At 46.9% G+C, this 22,550-nt stretch overlaps 1 protein-coding gene across 3 annotated transcripts in view; it reads right to left on the bottom strand.

Moving 5' to 3' along the window:
- SACS (sacsin molecular chaperone) overlaps positions 1–22,550 on the bottom strand; it is an 85,621-nt gene that overhangs the window by 42,289 nt on the left and 20,782 nt on the right. The window lies entirely within an intron of this gene.

Here is a 22,550-nt window from a genome sequence, read left to right as displayed (position 1 = left end):
AAGAAGAGCCTTTCGCGGTTTCGTGATTGTTTTTTTTTTCAACTTTTTTTTTTTTTTTTTTTTTGGGACAGAGAGAGACAGAGCATGAACGGGGGAGGGGCAGAGAGAGAGGGAGACACAGAATCGATAACAGGCTCCAGGCTCTGAGCCATCAGCCCAGAGCCTGACGCGGGGCTCGAACTCACGGACCGCGAGATCGTGACCTGGCTGAAGTCGGACGCTTAACCGACTGCGCCACCCAGGCGCCCCTTGTGATTGTTTTTAAGGCACAAAAGTAGGATCAGTGATTCAGTCTGCTGGAGGAAGGAGCAGTGAGAAAGTAATAAAAAGTAATAGATGACGATATCCATAGACATATCCTATGCCGTGTTGAAATATACGTAACTTATTTTGGCCATATTTTATGGTTGGTAGCCTGTTTTCCCATGACGCCTGCAAGCTCCTTGATATCAGAAACAGGCCTTAAGAGTCGATGGAGGGGCGTCTGGGTGGCTCAGTCGGCTAAGCGTCCAACGTCGGCTCAGGTCATGATCTCACAGCCTGTGGGTTCGAGCCCCGCAACGGGCTTTGTGCTGACAGCTCGGAGCCTGGAGCCTGCTTCCGATTCTGTGTCTCCCTCTCTCTCTTCCCTTCCCCCACGCACGCTCTGTCTCTCTCTCTCTCTGTCAAAATTAATAAACATTAAAAAAAAAATTTTTTTTAAAGAGTTGATGGAATCACCCAAGAGTAACTAATGTTGCCTTGTAATTTGAAAGCGTGCTAGCTTGACGAAGCTTCAGAACGTACCATTATTTTCCTCTGGCTTATTTCTCAGAGGTAAGGATGAGACACATCAGGAGCGGAGGGATGGGGGGGAGGCAACATCTATTGCGACAATTCAAAGGCTATGTCCTGAGGAAGTAAACTTGTGTGCTCCTTGTTTAATACCAGGAATAGAATTAAATTTTAGTGTTGGCGCAAAAAAAAAAAAATATTAATGACTGTTTTTCAGTTATCACTTTTCTCCCTCTTGCACAAAAAAATATTACTCAGAACTAGTTATCAGCAATAATAGAGTACCCATACAGAATATTCCATCCCTTCCTTCTAGCCACATTTAAAAAGGAAAGGCTGGGGTGCCTGGTAGCTCAGCCCGTTAAGGCTGGGACTCTTGATATTGGCTCTGGTCATGACCTCACCATTGGTGGGGCAGAGCCCCGCATCAGGCTCTCTGTTGAGAGTGCACAGCCTGCTTGGGATTCTCTCTCTGCCTCTCATGCGCGCGCTCTCTCTCTCTCTCTCTCTCAAAATAAATAAACATTTTAAAAAGGAAAGTCTGTAAATCATGCAGCTCTTCCCCTACTTGGACCGAGTACGCACAGTCAATCAGAGAAGAGGCCAGAAAACCCTAATGGATGAATGTTCGCTTTCTCAATCAGACAACACTGTACATGCAAATGCATTAGAATATCACCAAGGAGAAAATCTCACTGAGCTGGTGAGCACGATCCCCAGGATAAATCCTCCACGCATAAATCCTTTGATAGCCCCTGGGTCTACCTGCTTTCTTTATGGTCTCTCCTAGGGAGACAGGCAAACGTGATGTGGTACAGAGTTAAAGCCTTGAGGAAAAGAAAAGCCCCTAATGGAGGGGATTTCACAAGAAGTGAAGCAGATCTGGCTGGGAAAGGGGGCTGATCGTAAGTATCTTCGAACATCTGGAGTTCCAAGTATATTCAGGATACACTCTAAAGCGTTAGTCTGCATGGGAAATATAAATCTGGAACTCAAACAAGATGTCAAAGCTAAGGATATAGACTTAGAAATTATTTGTTTAATCATTCAGATAATATTTGTTAAACCCCTCCTCTGTGCTAGATGGACACATTTCTAAATGACGGGAATAAACAATGAACAAAACAAAGTCAACATCTCATGCTCGCATTCTAGGGAAGGAAGCCGATTAATAAATAGACAAAGGATATATGAATGCCTCCTATGGTGGCAGCCAAGTACGGATAAGTACTATTTAAAGGTGGGGGGAGGGAGTTGGGGCAGGACAAGATAAGAGAGGAAAAGAGCTAAGATGGTCGTAGAACTTTCTAAATGACATGTGAGAAGAGGCCTGAATGAAACACAGGAGAAGGAAGTTATCCAGAAGGAGGTTATATGAGAAGGAAGGGGGACAGAGCAACACTTGTAGCCCATGCATCCATCGTCTCTGACCTGGATTTGGGGTCATGCCTTCCTACTTGTTGCCTCCCTTCTATTTCTCTCCTCTCCAACCCATGCCCCAACTGGCCACAAAACCAAAGTTGGAACTGACGTCTGTTCTGTTTGCTGATAGCTTCCCAGAACCTAAAAGAGGTCCTCACACAGAATAGGTGTGCAGTAAATATGAAGAAAGGCAGGAAGTATTGAGGGAGGGAGGGAGGGAGGGAGGGAAGGAAGGAAGGAAGGAAGGAAAAACAGAAGAAGGAAGAAAGGACAGAAGGAAGGAAAGGAAGGAAGGAAGGAAGGAAGGAAGGAAGGAAGGAAGGGAGGAACGAAAAACAGAAGAAGGAAGGAAGGAAGGGAGAAAGGAAGGAAGGAAGGAAGGTAAGAAGGAATTACATAAAGGAAATGAGGGGAGAAAGAAAGGGAGGAAAAGGAATAAATAAATATCTGGAAAATACAGAAAAGTAGATAAAAGCTCAAACATTATACGTAATTCTAACACCCCAATACAAACAACATTTTTACGGCCATTAATTTAAGGGCTTTTTATATGATTACAGTAATACTATGGGTACACAGTGTTTTTCCAATTTTTATCACTGTAATAATTGTATTGCTAATAATTGATGAATTTTCCATTGAGAAGAAATATCTTAGGCTACTCAACCCTACTGATAAATACAAGGGCATTTTAATTTTTCAGAAGTGCACAGACCAATAAATATCTTTGTTCATGAACTTTCACCACTATTTAAGATGAGAAAGAAATTTGTAAAAATGATGCATTCCAGTAAATGTCTAGCTGAGCCCTAACTCATTCTGTAGGAGTATATTATAAAATTCAGAACAGCAAAAGCCAAAACCATAGTCTCTTCTTTTAGAATGAGTCCAGACACAATAAAAAAAAGGGGGGGGGGGGAGTCCTGGGACCATCCTTTCAGCCTATTTCAGTTGTAGAGACGAACAAATAAAATTATTTTATTGCACAAGCCAGATTCAGCAGGACAGAAGCAGAAAACAATGCTGTTCTCTTTCACGAGCCCTGTTTTAATTTGTCCTGGTACTTATTTCTTTCCCTTTCCCTGGATGACAGAGGACGGCAGGGCTTGGACCCTAGATTCCCCATCACTCCCGGATGATAAAAATTCTCCAGTTCCTTCCAGTCCCTAAAATGACTCATCTTAGTAATTGAAAACCCTCTCCAGGGTAACAACCAAACCACCAGTCCAATCCAATGTAAAAAATTCTGAAATAGTAACCGGGCTTTATTCCGGCTCACCAAGTCAACTGCAGTGTGGAAACGTAGCTCAAGGCTGAGCTAATTTCCCCTGAAACAACACTTTGTGGTTTTATGAAATGGAATGTGCCTGATAGCATGTCTTTGATCAGAGGGAAACAAGAAATTAGTCCCTTCTGGAGAATGTGCACCAGTTATGTAAAGACCGAAGAGTGACAAATCATTGTTCCTTTGTTTAATGAGTCAGCGTAAGGCTGTTTGGCTTGAAAATAAAAAGATGAGAATGTTGTGGATATGTGAAGTCCTAGAAAAATGAGTAAAACCTTAAGCCAAACAGAAAAAGGAAAAAATCTCTCAGGGAGAAGAAATAGGACCTCTAAAATCATGGGGTCAAAAAAACAGCAATAAAGCTGAGGCATCCCACGTAGCTTCCTATGATGGAATCCGAGGGGAGGATTCACGCAAAGGCACAGAAATGTGATCCGAGAGCACCTGCAGGGATGTCATGAAATCCTTACACTACATCTGCAGTTACATGAGAGGAATGGGAGCCACTTTTGGATTTGAATCAGGTTAGGTGATCTAATTTGCATTCTGGAAAGACTGAGGATGACTTGGAAGGAGGCAAACTTAAAATAGGAACAAAACCAAGAAAAAAATGCTATCTGTGAGATGAAAACCTTCAAGAACAGTATCAATCACGTGGATAAAGTGCCCGTAGGATTTGACAACGAGGAGGCCATTGTTGGTTGACCTCAATGCTCCAGAACCTGCAAGAATTTCCTGATGACTGTAGGATCAAGTTCAAGTTATCCTGCATGGATAAGGCCCATCACAACGGAGCCCTGGTCAACCTTCTCAAATTCCTCTGAGGCCATCCCACTGTCTGTCTCCATGACCAGATGATAGTAACACGTAAACGTTATGGAATATTTACCATGTGCCAAACACCTACTAAAATCCTTATGTGACTTAGCTCATTGGATCTTCCCCCCAAACCCTACAAAGTACATAAACCCTTAATTTCCAGGCAAGGAAAATGGAACCACACGCCTTACTTGTAGCTGCACAGCTGTTAGTGGGCGAGCCAACTCCGTGAGCCTGAGCCCTATCACTATTAAACTACAATATTCACAGAATACAATCACTTCACGTGGCCTCGCTGCCCCCTGCCTGCACTGTCCTCACCTACGTGCAGTCCCCTTCCCATCACTTTCCATCTGATAAATCTCTAAGTCGTCCTCCAAGATTGACTACTTGTCCCAGCTTCCCCCGTCTCTTCCGGGCTCCTTCTTTCTGCATAATGTGTACGCTGCGTATTCGCTGTTGGTATTATAGCACATACCATGTTTTTTAGTAACTATGACTCATTTTTATTCGTTGCAGTGGGAGCCCCATTGCACTCCTCTTGGTACCCCAAGGGCCTAGTACAGAATACTAGTCCGTGACTGTTGCTAAGATGTTTGAGACGAATGAACGGGCTGCATATAGGGAAATAGCAACTTCACTCCAAAGCCTATACCAATCAGGCTTTGTTTTGTTTTGTTTTGGGGTCTGTTCAAAATGCTTTGGGCTGCAAGTAACTGATTCCCCAACTGATAATGGTTTGTTTTTCTCACGGGTCAGGAAGTCTAGAGGAATGCCATTGTTCACCAATCTCAAGACTAGCATTCCAGTGATGTTTTGGGACTTTCCTTCCTCGTCATAGAATGGCTCATCCAGTTCTAATACTTCCATATTCAATGTAGGAGGACGGGAGAAAGGGAGAAAGGGAAGAAAACAGTTTTACCTCTTTTATCAGAAAAACAAGAATGTTCCCACAGACTTCTGCTTCTCATTGGCCACCCCTAGCTGCAAGGAAGGTGGGCAAAACCAAGCCTCTACAATAGAAGGTTCTAGAAGGAGAATAGGGATTTGCAAGTGACTGTTGGGTCAGCCTACAACACTATCTACAACATTGCTCTAGTATGCATGGCAAATGTATTTTTTCTAATGTTTATTTATCTTGAGAGAGACAGAGACAGAGAGCAAGCAAGGGAGGGGCAGAGAGAGAGGGAGACACAGAATCCGAAGCAGGTTCCAGGCTCTGAGCTGTCAGCACAGAGCCCCATGTGGGACTCGAGATCACAGACTGTGCAAGATCATGACCTGGGCTGAAATCCGACGCCCAACTGAGTCACCCAGATGTCCCGGCAAATTTATTTCCAAAGTGTCTACAGAAATATTGGAAAACGATGTAACGGGTAAGTTTTTCATAGCCTGATTAGTGACATACCAAGGCACATCTTTTGAAAGGATAGTAGGAGAAGTGTTTCATGCAACTAATCTTTCACTGCCTTGGGATGGGGATTTGGGTAAATCCTATGATTTTTCTGTTCACTTTTCTATAATGACAGTCCCTAAAGTCATTTTAAGTTACAAATTTGAGAGAAGTTACAAATGAGAGAATTTCAATTCTCTCATTGGGATAAGTTCCAGGCAAAATCATTAGATACGATTTCAACCTTCCGTCTTCATTCAAAGGTCACCTTCCTCTTTCTGTTGCCATCACCACCCCACGCTAAGTAAGACCCATTGTCAGATGCCGCCCACCTTCCAGGAGGCGAAAAGTGTGGAGCCAGGAGAAGGCAGGAGGATGGGCCGTTCGTTGGCTGTGTGGATCTGAGCCCTACGGGTCTGGCAGGTGATTAAGCTCACCATTTCTCCCGTGGGACTCTTGGGGAAGTCCTGTCACTGGGGACCCCAGCGGGAGTGGGGGGGCGGGCAATGCCTCTCTCCACTGACTGATCACTCACGACTGCTTCCACAACCTTCTGAGTCCACACCACCTCCCACCCCTTGCTGTTCTGGCCCTACCTCACGCAAACCGCATCGAAGAGGCCCCGACCTGATGCTGTCCCACATAGTTCAGGTGTGTTCTATGGAAAATTCTCTCCTATCCCTTGCCCAGCAAGCTTGGGCAGTACAGGCCAGAGACCACGATGGCCGCCTGCTGCCTCAGAGTGCTTGGTCCCCAGGCCTGAACTGGCCTTGAACCCAGTCCCAAGTTCTTCCTGTGGTTCACCAGGCTTGATGTAAAGGAGATAAACCCCTCTAATCCTGTCCACTTGGCAACATCTTTCTCCAAAGAAATCGATAGCAAACTTCTCTTCCCTCCCTATACTCTCACTAAAGGGGATCACACAACAGGTCCTGAGCCTCTTTGTAATTGTATATGAGGGCACGTCTGTCCCCCAAACACTTTCCAAACTGAGGTAGGAAGCACTTACTTTTAAGCACTTTTTTACCTTCAATACGCATCAGCCATCGGAATAATTCAAATTGCATTCACAGAGACCAACAGAAAAAAATACACGAATAGCATGTCAATCAAAAGAATATATACGCGAGACATGCATCATTATATATTCATCAATTCAAAATTCAAACACCACAGTATACCAGAACCATGGCAGTTAAACAAAACACCAGCTCCTATGAGGCTCCCATTCATAATAGGGAGGCAGAAAATAAATAAATACACAGATATATAATATGCAAAGCAGAAATAAGGCCTATGATGAAACATGGTGGGCAAGGGACGGAACATGACACGGGCTGGGATGCTGTCATCTGAGAACGGAACCGAATATGCAAAGTGAAAAAGCATAGAGAAGGAAGCCTCGGGATGAAGCTGGTGATTGAGAAAGCAACTCTTACCCAAAGGCAAAGTGTATGATCTCTTCCCCATAAAAAACAAAATTTGCTATTCTAGTTCACTCTGTTTAACTCACCTCACCTTATTCCCATAACTCTGCTTCAAATATTTTAAATTAAGAAAGTACTCATCAGAATCCTAAGTATTTCACCCACTACAAATTTCTAAATGGAGTATCTCTTCTAAAGCCAATTAAACTATTAAAATGAGGTATTCATCCAAATGATGAATATTTTGTTTCATATTGGTTTTCCCAAGCTTATTTATTAATTTTGAGAGAGAGAAAGACAGCATGCGTGCGAGTAGGGGACAGGGAGAGAGATTGGGACTCCCAAGCTAACAGCACGGAGCCTGACACGGGGCTTGGCTGCATGAACCACGAAATCATGACCTGAGCCCACATCAAGAGTTCAACCAACTGAGCCACCCAGGCGCCCTTATTTAATATTGGGTTTTTTTTTTTCATGTTTATTTATCTTTGAGGGAGAGACAGAGAGACAGAGACAGAGACAGAGTGTGAGCAGGGGAGGGGCAGAGAGAGGGAGACACAGAATCTGAAACAGGCTCCAGGCTCTGAGCTCTCAGCACAGAGCCTGATGCGGGGCTCGAACTCACGGACCGTGAGATCATGACCTGAGCTGAAGTCTGAAGCTTAACCAACTGGGCCACCCAGATGCCCCTGATATTGGTTTTATTTTTGTTTTATTTTTTAAATCTTTTTTTAATGTTTATTTTTGAGAGAGAGAGAGAGAGAGTGCAAAGTGTGGGAGGGTCAGAGGGGGGGAGACACAGCATCTGAAGCAGGCTCCAGGTTCTGAGCCATCAGCACAGAGCCCGACGGGGAGCTCGAACTCACGAACCCCAAGATCGTGACCTGAGCTAAAGTGGGACGCTCAACCGACTGAGCCACCCAGGCGCCCCTTAACATTGGTTTTAAATTCACTCAGTGAGACTTCAAGGCGAAGCACTTCGTCTTTGTCAATTTTCGTACAAGCGGCCGGTGGGTGCACCACGTTGTGTGTGCAGTGGTGAGTGTGTATGTTTGGGCGTGTGGAAGACAGCCGCTCCTGCTGTTTAACACGCCGTGAGTCGCTGTGCAACTGAATCCTAATGCACGGTCATCACTGATGGAAGCAGGACTCCCCACTGTCTGTGCCCAGAGACACTGAGCAAGCGAAGGGAGGAAACTTACCTCCCCGCTCATCTCCCGCACGACCTAAGACGCCCAGTGCGGTTATGGCAGGATGTCCCAGCAAAAAGGGGAAAGGTGGCAGGTGGCACCCAGACCCATGACATCCGGGCTAGACGGCGTTGTTGATAACGCTGTTACCTCCGCTGGCAGAAAGCCGCACGTCTGCAGGCTCCTGTCTAGACCCTTCTTCCCTCTGGAGCCTTCCTTCCTTCTTCTCTTCCTTACCCCTGTAGTTACCGACCCGGCTCGGTGTGATAAGCCCCTTCCAGCGCAGCCTTCTGTCCGATTTTGTCAGGCTGGCCCTTCAAGGTCATGGTAAGACCTTGGCCCAAGTCAGGCTCGTGGGCGTTCCCCCCGCTCTGCCTTTCTGCTTTCTTAGGGCACCCCCACCCTTCCCCCGCTACCGCCTCCGGCCCTCCCGCCACCCAGCTGCTCCGGTAGTATCATCAGCCTCCTCCTCTTCCCGCTCCTCCACCTTTCTAGAAACATCCACTCACGTACAAATTCTGTTTTGACAATTTTGCACTCAGCACGTGACTGCGCGGGAAATGACGACCCAAAGTCCGAATACAAACGTGACAGAGGATCGCAGGTGGCGGTCAGGGTCCTGGGGAAGGTGTAGCTACCGAACACAGGGGCAAAGTCCAGATAAAATGGTGGGCTGCAGACGGAAATTCCTGTACCGATGGCTTCCCACGTCACTTAAAGGTAAAGTGAGGGTCCTCGGCGAGCAAGGCCTTAGTGGTGAAGCCCCCTGTCCCGGGGCTCGTCTCCTCCTCGCTCGTTGTCCCGCTAGCCCCTGCCTCCTCTCCGTCTTGCTCATTCCACCGCAGCCCTCGGCACCCTTCAGTCCTGAACACGGAGCCACACTCCCTGCCCCAGGGTCTTTGCACTTGCTGTCCCCCCGGTTCGGCGTGATCTTCGTGCAGATGTCATTTCTTACTCCCTCACCCCCTTTCTGTCTGCACTCAAACGTCCTCTTTCTCAGGATGCCTTCCCAAACACCCTGTACAAAATAGCAACATGCCCCATGCCTCCCCCCCCACCTTGATCCCTCTCTACAGCACCCATGACCATCTGCTACATACTTAGTAGTTTATCCGTTCGGTATCTATCTCAGCCCAATGTGTTGTCCACTCCGTGAGAGCAAAGCCATCGTCGGCTGAATTCACTGCTCTCTTCCCAGCATGAGAGGGGTTCAGCCACGCCACAGGCACTCGGGAAATATTGTTGAACATACGAATGGACGAACGCTCACTCTACGGGCATCCTGGACCCCGGGCCGATGCCCGGGGTATCTGTTCCCCCACACGCCCCACCCTCGTTCCGAGCTTGGCTTCCAGCCCCTGCCCCCAGGGCTCCGGCACTGCCAGGCTCACTGCAGCCACAGCTGGGGCGTGGCTCTGACCGTGTCCTGCCTCACGCGGTGGCTGTCCCCCGGCCGCACCCCTCTGGCCAGCAGCTCTCCACCGTGCCCCAGGGAGCCCGTGACCTGCTGTCCCACACTCACTCTGCAGGTGCCAGCTGACCCCAACTCACAGGTCACTTAGCAGGACAGGTTCTGCCACTTTGGCTTCCTTCCCAGGATGCGTAACCACCAGCGGATGGGGAGGACAGGGTCACCTTCACGTTTTACTGCCTTGATGGAGATTCTCGCGTCTGCGCGAGAACCCACAGCGGAAGCATTCAGGAAACCTGTGCCTGGGGTTTAAGGTGGAGAACGTACATCCTGATGACTCTCGCTGAGGGACGTTCCTAAGAGACGCATCTCTGTAGGAGAGACCGGTTTTGTCGCACCAGACACTGCCGGCTCTTGCATCGTGCTCTCCCTAGGTCCTCCTAGGGGCCCCAGAGTCCCTTCCCGTCTGCAGACACGTCCTGTGCCTGCCCCCGTGCCAGTCCCACCGGAAGGGAGGGAGTCCCAAAGCCCCAGGGCACGTTAACAACCCCCTGCAGTGGGTGTATCACTAAACGACACTTTTCGCTCCCCAATACCGCAACGTGTACTGTCGCAGCCTCAGCTAGAGCGAGCCCTCCACCACCAGTTTGCACCCCCCACCCCCCACAGCTCCCATCTTGTGCTGAAAAATCTGTCCACTCCTGGAACACAGCATCCTCAGCGAAATGAGCCGAGCACTCAGGACCACACGTTACAGGCTTCTGTTTGTATGAAATGTCCAGAGGCAGCAAACCCACAGACACAGCAGGTTGTCAGGAGCTGGGGAGGGGGGCGGTCAGGAGTCACGGCCAACGGGCTTCTCTGGGGGATGTTGAAAATGGTCTGGAATAGTGACACATCCTGGTGAGCATCCTAGAAGCCACTGAATTGGACCCTTTCAAGTGGTGAACTGTCCGGTAGGTGAATTTCAGCTTCCGAAGAAAACTAATACGAGCATTGCAGTTGATGGAATACATCGCTGTACCACCACGTGTAGAATCCCTCTGGGCACAAAAATTCTTTAATGCAGCTACCTTGACCTTCCCGGTGGTTTATCGAACTGTCTTCTCGAGATGGTCTCCGTCGCTTTCCAGAACGGTCAGAACGGACGGCTCTGTCCCGAAGACACACACAAACAAGACACGATGCAAACTCCCTATCGGCTCATCCAAGTTCTCCTTCTCGCCCTCATCTCTCACTGGCTCCTGGTGACTTCCTCCACCTCCCACCTACCTTGCCACGCCACGCTCCAGCCTCCTCAAATGAACCCTCTGGGCCCTTCGTGTAGCCTCCTTCCCTCCTCAATGTCCACTCCACCTTCAGACCCAACCTTCTTCAGGGAGCCCGATGCTTCACAAGGCAGCACAGCCACGAGCCTGTCTTCTACCTTCTCCATCACTCACGTCATTTGCATCTCCTCCCCGAGCTCGCGAGGTCAGGGCACCGGGGTCCTGAGCTCCACTTTCAAAGCCTTATGCAGAGTAACCTCTCTAAGGGAAAAGGGGGTCTTCAGCCGGCACTGCAGGTGGCTCAGGCAGAATTTATCCAGCCCCACGTAAGACCCAACAAGCCAGACAAATGACAAAACTTCCCTTCTCTTTGTGCTAGTGTAGACACAATTGCTTGACTTCTATTTTTAGTTACATTGGACGTGCTCTGGGAAATGAGGTCATGCTTCTGAATTAACATTCCTGCCTGTTCTGCTTCCAACGAGGGTACTACGAATTCCCCAAAGTGCCATCAGAACGATGAGAAAATCGGCTTGTCCAGACTTTCTTTCCCTGATGCTTTTGCATCCATATCGCTAATGGGAATAAGGGCTAGTTGCCGGGTTGCCAAAAATCCTAGGTGATTCACAACCAGCTTTGCCAAAGCAAAATTAACCAGTAGGGGCCTTATGTGTAGTCACGCGTACACATACCCATTGACTGATCCAAACGGACGTCGCATTAGAAAGGAAAAATAAAATAAAAGGACTCGGCCCCCTGGATGTCAGAGATGACACATCTTGAGCTACATTCGCCATTTTGAGGACGACTAGAACCACATGTGAATTCCTCTCAATTCTGAATTGCTCTTCCTTTCATGGTGACCTCTGGTTAAACATCCTCTCCTGGAACATTTTGTAGAAAGCACGGAGGCAGCGTGAGCCGACTAGAGCAGTATGCACGTTAATATAAATGTGCTGCTTGTTAATAATTAGAAACTTCGAATGGAGTCTCAGCCCCAGACACGATAGCAGGAAATTCATGATACAAAGCTATCCCCTTATAAAACTAAACAAGTTGAACACAGAAAAGGAAATGGTAAGGGCAACAAATACCACAGTTCATTTCTTCCTTTTTTCTGCCTCTCCCGCCTTACGGTTCTTCTTCCGGTCAGTTGGCTTTCCTTCTTCTACTTGTCCTTTGTTTTCCCGCGTTGTTGTCCTTCACTTTCTGCCCTTCTCCATCCTCTGCCCCTTGTGTGGGGGCAGTGAATTGAGGGTGAGCCTCCCCCACCCCCCTACCTCACATCTGCCAGCCGGGGGGGATTGACACGCGTCTGAGCTCACTTTCTCATCTGCCCACTGGACTGATTGTCAGGTTACTGTCAGGTGAAATGGGGCACCTGGGAGGTGCTCATTTATTCATCTAAAAAGAAGCGTAGCATCCACGGTGCCCCGGGCACTGGTATCAGGCTAAAAGAGCACGTTCCTGCCTAGGGGGCTTGTCACCTCCCGGGAACAGCAATCAGGCAGAAATTGCAAGATGGCGGCCTCCACCCCCTTTTCTTTTTCTCACCCCCAGTCTTTCCCTTCACGCTTCTCTCTTGCTTGGGCATCTGAATGGCCAAAATCAACATTGACGGGGCTTTCCTGGACCAGCACCATGGTTCGTGAGCCAGTCAGGAAAGAGACTGCCCTCCTGGTGGATTTTATATCTGGAATGAAATCTGTTTCGTTTTGTTCTTTCTTCCCCCATTATCTTCGTGCCCACGCACACCGCAGAGTTCAGCTTCCAGGCAGATCTATCTAAGACACCGGTGGTGGCTTACGGCCCAGTTAGGGCACACTTCAGGTCCTCTACATCTTTCCTGCGCATGAACAAAGTCCCAGTCGAAGGTGGTCCTGGCATTCCCTTCCCCCGCATCCTCATTTGTCTGTGCGTGTTTGTAGAAATGATTTGTCTTTCCACCTCTTCAGACCTTCCTGAGGAAGGACAGTGCAGACAGAATAACTATCACCAGCGCACTCCCACCACTCTCAGGGGCCAGGAGCTGTCCTTTGATCACCGCTTGCTTCTTCACACGGGAGGGCAATGACAGGCTATTCCCATAGCTAACACCTCCCTCCCAAGTATATTTGTATTTTAACAGGGGATTCTTCATTTCTGCTGCTGGGTGGGAACTGGGTTTATATTGGGGAAGTTTAGTCACCCGATTCCCCCTGAAGTCGTATCTCAAGGATAGTTGTTCATTTTCAGTAGCAATGACGATGGTGAGAAACTCAAAACAAGGTCTAATAATAATCCCTGCCATTAATTAAGTACTTACCAGCCACCAAGTGCTTATTTAAATCTTCACTAAAACTCTATGAGGCATTTTTATTACTATTTTATTCCAAAGGATGATGAAAGATTCAAAAGGGTCATAACTGCCCAAGACCACACACAGGGCCAACATCTAACCCCACTCGAAGTGAACCCCAAACCTGGGTTTTTAATCACTGTCCACATCCCCATACGGGGTTGTTACTGACAGAACTAGAGATGTTTATCCTGGAGAAAAAAAAAAAAAATGACTCCCAGGGACGTCTTATGCTATCTAAATAGAGGAATGTTTTTCATGTATAAATATTTCTGTGGCTCCAGAGACAGACAAATTTGGGGTTCACTCTGATGAAACATATCCCAACAACTAGAACAATTCTCATTTTTATTCATTTACCACCAACTACCTGTCAAATCCACATTCACCATTATATTCACTCCCCCCATGTACCTACAAAGAAGACATCATCCACACTTAGAAGTCACAGAAGATAAATAATCTGCCTCAGGTTTCCTTGCAAATGCAAGTGTCAACATTGGAATTCAGGTCTCTGCTCAATTTCCCTTATTCTGTGCTGCTCTCCAGAATTGAGTGAGGAGAAAAGGCTTTGCTTGAGATTTTAAAAACCGTGCATGATCAGCATGCCCTGGAGACCTCAAGGTCCTAGGTTCTCTTCTTTAAAAAAAAAAAAAAAAAAAAAAAAAAAGTTTCTTTATTTTTGAGAGAGAGAGAAAGCACGGGGGAGGGGCAAAAAGAGAGGGTGACAGAGGATCCGAAGTGGAATCCATGCTGACAGCAGAGAGCCCAATGCCAGGCTCGAACTCACAGGCTGAGCTGTGAGATCATGACCTGAGCTGAAGTTGGACGTTCAACCAACTGAGCCACCCGGGGGCCCCTAGGTTCTCTTCTAAGAGCTGATCACAGTCTTGTATTTCAAACAGATGGCAATTTTACAGGCTGGCCAGATGTAGGCGCGTGTTAGCTCTCACACATACACACGGGGGAACAATTCTAAACATAAATTTACAAGCATGAATTACACAATGAAGATATAGACATTCGGCCAAAAAGGGGAGATTTTACAAATTAACTACGTCCTTTCAGTTAGTCATTTAAAACACACTCCGCTTTATTGAATGGTATCTCAAATAGAATCCCGAACATAATTCGATTAAACTAACATCCTGTAGTCATAAGTACGTGAGAAACAGTTTATTTATGAAACATAAATGGAAATCTTATTGATTTTTGGCCTATTTTATTTTGACTACTTCCTGTTTATATTCACTAAAGATTTTGAAAAACAAAAAAACACGTTCTTATGAATCCCATTCCTAAACATCTGGGCTCAGAGTGGTATGGCCAATGAGGAGTTCAAAGGGTGAATTATTTTATCTCTGTGCAAAGCCAATGCCATAACTTAGAAACCACACATCTGTGAATTTGTGAGAAGGAAGACTGTATTTTTTTCCCTTTGCTTTATAGTAAAAGAGGAGAGCCTGGACAGTCTTCCTCACCCAGAGGGTTTATAAATGGCCGCACACACATGCTGTCTTAGGGAACAATTATAGCGGCTGGCAGGAAGCCTCTACTGGAGGGGACACAAAGAAAATGCTAGTTAGAAATAGGTCAAGGGAGTTGTTTAAGGACAGTGACAGTGAATCCATTAAAAAACAAAACAACTGAATTTTACACGAGCGCTACAATCCAATAGAAGCTTCATCTATTAAAATTCTACATTTTGCTCATTTCCCAAACCATTTCAAATTTTCTCTTGATAGGATCTCGTTGGATGAATTAAATTGTTAGACGCTGGAAAAATGAAGATGTCTGCTTACTCACTGCTTATAAAAGTGAATATTTCTTAAGTACCAAGGACAAAATTTTTAAATAAGGAAAGCATAGATAATATTCAAATGTACATTTTTTTTCAGAAGCCACCCAAATCGGAACTTAAGTTCATCCAAAACAAACCAAATGATTGCTCACTATTTACATCCTCTTTATAAATATAATGGCTAAGTAACTGACATATAAAACTCATCAATTAGAAAACTATTTAGGGCAATTGAATATGGTTCAGAAGACGTATTTTTTTTAATTTTTTAATGTTTATTTTTGAGAGAAAGGGTAGACAGAGCATGAGTGGGGGAGAGGCAGAGGGAGAGGGAGACACAGAATCTGAAGCAGGCTCCAGGCTCTGAGTTGTCAGCACAGAGCCCGACGTGGGGCTCGAACCCGCAAACTGCAAGATCATGACCTGAGCTGAAGTCGGATGCTTAACCGACGGAGCCACCCAGGCGCCCCAGGAAATGTATTTTTAATTGCATTGGTAATTAAAATTTTATGTGTGTTTGTCTTTTAAGTCTTTGGTCACCTTCTTGTTTTCTAAACATTTTCCTTTTTTGAGTAAATAACCTGCAGATATCGTAAATATAAGACAAATATTCCAAAAAGGAAATATTGCTTATTCTCTGCAAACCCTGCACCTACGCGTCCAATCAGCTGCTACGTCTGAGTGCCCCATCACACTAGCTATCTTTGAATCCGTTCCTTCCTGGTGTTCATATTAGTTTGGGCTTTCCTCTCTCTTGCTCAGACCATGAGGTCAGGGCCCTAACTTTCCTCACTGCCCCAAATCCTTTCCCTTCAGTCAATCCTTCACAGTGCCATTGAGTTATTCTAGAATGGAGTATGACAAAGCCTCTCCCCTCCATAATGATGTTCAGTACTTCAAGTTACCCGCATGATCAAGGTCAAATGCTTCAAAGACAGGCTCACTTTCTAGCCTTGTCCCCTCCCCTCCTTCCTGAACATCCCCCCCCCAACCCCACCACCAAGAACGCTGCAGGCACGTTCACGTCTTTGTACTTGTTTTCGCACGTTTCTCGCACATTCTGTTTCCTCCCACAGCATCTGCCTCCTCCCTGCCTCTTAAACTCAGTACCCACCCTTGGTGGCCCAGCTCAAATGCCCTTCCAGTTGTGAAACTTTTCCCTCTCGACCCAACACTGCCTAAGGAAAAACAGGAATGGGGCCATGACAAATAAGGCTTTCGGGCCCTTTCTTATTCTCTTATAATAGTTTTAATACCGTATACTTACATGGCTGCGTCCCACTCTGGAGACCAGGAACCTTTTAAGAACAGAAAGCTGGTGTCAGTATCCCTCATTCACCCCCCCAGAGACTGGCACACAATCCAGCCAGTGCTTATGGAGTGAGTGAGGACCGACGAAGGTAAGCTGGGCAATTGCAAGATCTTTCTCTGAACGGCTGATGAAGAGCCAGAACCTTAGACTCGGACCGTGCATCGGGGAAGCACTGATCTTATATTGAAGCTGTTAAGTGCGTGAACGGGGGACGTTGGAAACACTCCTTCACATTTTAGGAGACAGCTATAAAACACTTGAGAGATGGGAAGAACCTGATGATCACGACTACCCAGACCCTACCCGTCCGTCAATGCCCAGCCAGCAGAGCAGGAGGCTTCCTCTAGCGGAGCCGATGAGAAGAAACCTCTGTCTTCTTGAACATCGTTAGCACTTAACTTTCATGTATGGGTGACTGGAGGAGGAATGGATTGTCTTTATTCATAAACTATGGAAACGCCTCTCGCTCACAACCTCTCCCGTGTCGTTCCATGTCCCACAACATTCACGGCTGAAAACAGGGAGCCCGAGTTTTCATATACTTGGTTGCTCATGACCATTCCCTAGAGGCACTTCCCCACCTCCATACAAAGCAAGAACTGGAAGAAAAGTGGGTTGTTCTTATCTTTTTTTTTTCTTTTCTGTAATACTCCTCTTAACGGACAGATATTAATACGTGGCACCAGAAAAAACTAGGAGCTGGTCTAACCTTTCATCGCAAACTCCATAACAGTTTCTCACAGCTTGGGGAGAGGTACACTCCTTCACGACACAGAAGTTGGGGGAAAGCAATGATTCAAAAAGAGAAAAGAAAAGCAACAGGGCCAAAGGGAAGTTGGGACTCAGCCTATGGAAGATCAGACGGTAAGGAGTTATTGGCATTTGTGCGGAGTCTAAAAAATGTTTGTGGTCAATGCTGTGAGCATTTACTGGTCACTTCCTGTACTAAGGGCTTCCTTCAGGAGCTAGAAGTCTTGTCACACATCAACTGATTGCTCTGCTTGCCCCATACACTTTAAAGTACACTCTGTGCCCAATGTGGGCCTTGAACTCATGACCCCAAGATCAAGAGTCTCATGCTCTACCAACTGAGCCAGCGAGGCACCACTAAACATTTCGTTTTTGTCTTAATATATAGGTGATACCAATCCATTTACACGTGAAAGTACCATCTGCTCGTGTAGGATGATGATCTGAGATCTGGTGACGAAGCCGCTGGGGAGGACCTCTGGAGCAGAAGACCCTCGGTGGGCCATGAAGTTCAAGTACGTAATTCCTTACTAAGTCCTTGCAACTGAATTTGTTCCTAAGACCTAAACTTCCTCAAGCTTAAAAAGTCTTTTCAAGTGTGAGAATAATGAATTTGAAAACTTCCATTTTGTAATAGATGACTACCCACGAGAAAGATATTAAATTAAACAATGTTAGTTATTCCGCTTTAATGACCTTACGGTAGAAATCAGCCACCAACCCTAGGCGTGGCTTCAACAGTCGACCGACTGGATGCAGGAGGTTCAGAAGACAACTTAATTCATGGAGAATCCACTTTACCCATGACGGGCATGAACTAAAGAACCTTAACCCTTGGAGCAGACGTCGCTAAATAAGTTTAGGTAAACTGATGACATAACTTGGAGGCACTTACTTCCAAAAAGCAAACTAACAATTGCCTGTTTCAGAATTGGAAATAAGGGTTTGTAATAAGCTCTTACTGTGACGTGACCTATGGATCCACAGAGTATGACGATAGGCACCGCTATGCAGCAAAATGGAGATATGTTTGCCTTTTACGGTGACTGGTCAGTGGGCAGAGAGAAACGATCATTTGCCTCTGCACTTAATACGATGTCTGCAAAGCACGTGTTGTCCTTGAAAACCTGTCCTCTCCTATAACTCAACCGGAGTTTTAAGCTAAGCCTTCCCTCATTAGAAAAAAAAAAAAAGGAAAACAAGACAGTAGACATGTACAAGGGGTCTGGAATGCATCCTTCTCTTTGAAGAACACGTTTGCTTTGTTCTTCTGCATGCAGGTGGAAAGAAGGGATAAATTACAGTGTCTGAACTCTTCCTTGGATTCTGCATTTAGTCACCATTTCCTTGCAACATGGCAAGGGGCAGTTCCTTTAATTCTTTTGGGGAGAAGGGAGCAATTTACTTTTATGTCAGAATGTCATGGGGCGCCTGGGGGGCTCAGTCGGTTAAGGGTCTGACTCTTGATTTCAGCTCAGGTCATGATCTCACCGTTCATGAGTTCGAGCCTCACATCGTGCTCTGTGCCGACGGGGCAGAGCTTGCTTGGGAGTCTCTCTCTCTCCCCTCTCTCTCTCGCCTCTACCCTACTTGCTCTCTCACCATAAATAAATGAACTTTAAACAAATTTTTTTAAATGTCAAGTTGTTTGGCCATGCCTACCTATGCCGGAGGTCCCAATAATATAGAACCACTTTTATACAGCTTTTCTGTTTTTCATATTTTAGAAGATCTTTCAAGGGATTTTTTTCCTATTCATTCTATAAGAGATTTTATATAGAACCTGTTACTTGGTCTAGAAGCCGCTGTAGGCTTCCGATTGTGTATGGCTCTGAAAAGAATTAATGTTTCTGTCTGCACTGTTTTTCTTATGGCTGTGGCTTTCAATCATAATAAATTAGAAAAACCAGAATAATTTATGTCAAGAATTCATATATAGAGCATTTTTCCTACTGTTTAATTAAAATTTAAGATATATAAAATAAATAAATAAATAAATAAATACATAAATAAATAAATAATAAAATAAAATTTAAGATATATATACATATATCTTCAATTTGACTCTAAGTTATCATTTCCAAATGACATTTTTGTCCCCTTAAGAGAGTCAGTAAATGAGATTATTTAAAACCCTAGTGTCTTGGGGTGCCCAGGTGGCTCAGTTGGTTAAGCGTCTGACTTCAGCTCAGGCCACAATCTCACAGTTCGTGGGTTCGAGCCCCATGACCGGCTCTGTGCTGACAGCTCAGAGCCTGGAGCCTGCTTCGGATTCTGTGTCTCCCTCTCTCTCTGCCCCTCCCCCACTTGTCTCTCGCTCTCTCAAAAATAAATAAACATTAAAAAAAATCTTTTAAAAATAAAAAAATAAATAAAACCCTAGTGTCTTATGCTGGGTAATAAATTAACTCTATATTCTTCTCAAGAAAGATCTACCAGTTGATTTTTCAGCGAAGAGTACCTTCTTAAGCAGTGTTTAAAGGGTGATGATTCCGGGACACCTGGGTGTCTCAGTCGGTTGAGCGTATGACTTCGGCTCAGGTCACGATCTCACAGTCCGTGAGTTCGAGCCCCGCGGCGGGCTCTGTGCTGACAGCTCGGAGCCTGGAGCCTGCTTCGGGTTCTGTGTCTCCCTCTCTCTCTGCCCCTCCCCACTCGTGCTCTGTCTCTCTCTGTCTCTCAAAAATAAAATAAATGTAAAAAAAAAATTAAAAATAAAGGGTGACGATTCCAATGCCTACAAACGTTAAATAACGAACGTATTTCCATCTCTGTTAATGCCCCCCCTCTCCTTCCCGATCCCTCTGGGGGATCGCAGGGAACTTCCTCTGGCACCACCCACAGAACTCCCACCTTCCAAACGCACCTGCCTGGAGTGGAGAAGCCTCGAGGGCTCTTTCGGGGTGACCCCTGCAGTTTGAGAAGGGCCACCACACAGCCGCACCCGCCGGGGCCTTGCCGTGGGGACCGACACAAAACAGAGGGCAGAACTGGCTCTAACGTGCCGAAGTAAAGAGAAAGAGGGGAAGGAACAAATTCAGCAGAACGTCAGTAAGTATTCAATCCACGTAATGAGCGTGTGGGTGTTCATCGCAATGGTGTCTTCTACCTCTACGGGTGCTGAAGAGTTTTCGGGATAATATATTTTGAGGGGGGGTCCGAGGGCCAGGCACACGACTTCTGCCAATCACGGGTAAAGAGGGTGAAGGCCCAGGCTCCATTCCACCTACACCGAATGGCCTCTGCCTCTCACGTCCACTCTCCACTTGGCTCACCTGGTCGGGACCACATCCACAGAGCCTCAGGGCACTTTCGCCGCAGGCTGAGTCCACCAACAGGAGGGTCAACGCGAGAGTGACGTCAGAGAACCCATTCCCCCAACACCCATCCCACATCCTCACCCCACGGCCTGACGGTGTCTTTCAACTAAAGGTCACCTCTCAAGGGACGTTGCTCCTTGTCCTTCAAGGTTCAGGCAACCGTTTCCGCCCTGGTCCCCCTGGCCTCGGGAGGTAACAGTGCCTCGGCCGTCAGGTTCCTCGGCATTTGCCTGTTCCTTTTCACCACTGCATGTAAACCCTTGGCTTATCCTAAGCTGACTGCGGGGACCCCGTCTGATAGAGCGCTCACCAGAGCGTGATTGCCTATTCCGTCCACGAAGGAGAAGGTGAATCCGACTTACTATTCTGAGAAGCAGCAGCGTGCCTGGCTGGCAGGGAGCCCCTGCAGACCATTCCTGAGTATGTCTGTCCCTCCTTCCCTCCCCAGATTCCTCCCCTTGCTCACTGGCGATGGATTTCGTTTTTTTTTTTTTTTAATTTTTTTTTTTTAACGTTTATTTATTTTTGAGACAGAGAGAGACAGGGCATGAACAGGGGAGGGGCAGAGAGAGAGGGAGACACAGGATCGGAAGCAGGCTCCAGGCTCTGAGCCGTCAGCCCAGAGCCCGACGCGGGGCTCGAGCTCCCGGACCGCGAGATGGTGACCCGAGCCGAAGTCGGCCGCTTACCAGACGGAGCCACCCAGGCGCCCCTGGCGATGGATTTCTTACTGCTCTGAAGCTGACAGCTCCGGATCAGCCGCAGATCAGGCACTAGGCTGCAAGTACCGCACGGAAGGGCTTAGAGCCGCACATGCAGGCTGAGGTCGCCCTCCCCCGGGAGCCAGCAAAATGGAAACCTCAGGGAAACCATGCTGGCCGTTTCGTCACCGCTCGGTGACGGCCGCCACCTGTCTCGTCCTCCGCGGCCTCCCGATGATGATGCTCTCCCTAAAGGTACCGTGTGGTCTCCACCAGGATTCTGCCCCCCGCCCCCGCCTCTTGCGTCTTGTGTTTCCCATTGGATGGCCAAAGACACTGGAGAAGCCCCTCCCCAGGCAGACCCTGGGGACACACGCGGACACACCGAGGGGATGGTAGTGGCAAGAAGGAAAATCCCTGCAACCGACCTCGAGGGGTAGGACAGACCGGCTTCCGACGGCTCCTTGGGTCAGGAGGGCAGGAGGCAGCACAACTCCTGTGACAGCTGTGTGATGGCAGAAGCCGTCGCGGAGGGCTAGATGTCATGCGACTTTCTGGATAACGGAGAGTTAGAAAGAAAACCCCGGGCCCAAACGGGCTCACTTATGTTAAGAGCATCACATCAGCAAACCAAGACTTAATACCTAACCCAACTGCAGTCTCACCCGCCTCCGAAATGTAACCTTTAACCAGTCAACAGGGAATTTCCGCTCAGCGCTAGCAAATATGCGGATAGACCCCGTCCACTCTCCTTAGGAGGGTGACCTTGCCTACACCAATGCATTCTTCGCTAATAACTTCTCTTTTTCCACTCCGTCTCTGCCTTCAAAAACCTTTCCTTTTCTAGACCTCCTTTCTATTTGCTACGTGGGATGCCGCCTGATTCGTGAATTTGATCTTTTAAATTACCCCCATTGAATTTTTGTTGCTTAATAGAAGTAATCGTAACAAGCGTTAACTTTTCTTGGGCATTCTGGGTCCCATGCTACGCTAAGTGTCTTACGCTCGTGACTTCTAACATTGTAGGCACTATGATCACCATACTAAGAAAAAGTAACGTACTCAAGGCCATGTAACTGTAAATATCAAAGCTGACACTCAAACCAAATATGTCTGACTCAAGAGTTAATACTCTTTCCGTTACACAATTTGTTTTCTCTGAAAGGAGGTGGAAGGATATCTGTTCCGAGTTTGTTTTGTTTGGGTGCAGAGGTATCTAAGGAGAAGAGAAGAGAAGAGAGAGAGAGAGAGAGAGAAAGAGAGAGAGAGAGAGGATACAGAAGAGGCAGGACAGGCCCCATCCTCCTCTCTCTGCTCATACATAAGGGACCGGTTTTGA

The sequence above is a fragment of the Puma concolor genome, chromosome A1 (genome assembly GCF_028749965.1).
Source record: "Puma concolor isolate L17-30 chromosome A1, mPumCon1.1.hap2, whole genome shotgun sequence".
Classification (NCBI taxonomy): Eukaryota; Metazoa; Chordata; class Mammalia; order Carnivora; family Felidae; genus Puma; species Puma concolor.
This window is presented reverse-complemented; position numbering and strand designations above follow the sequence as displayed.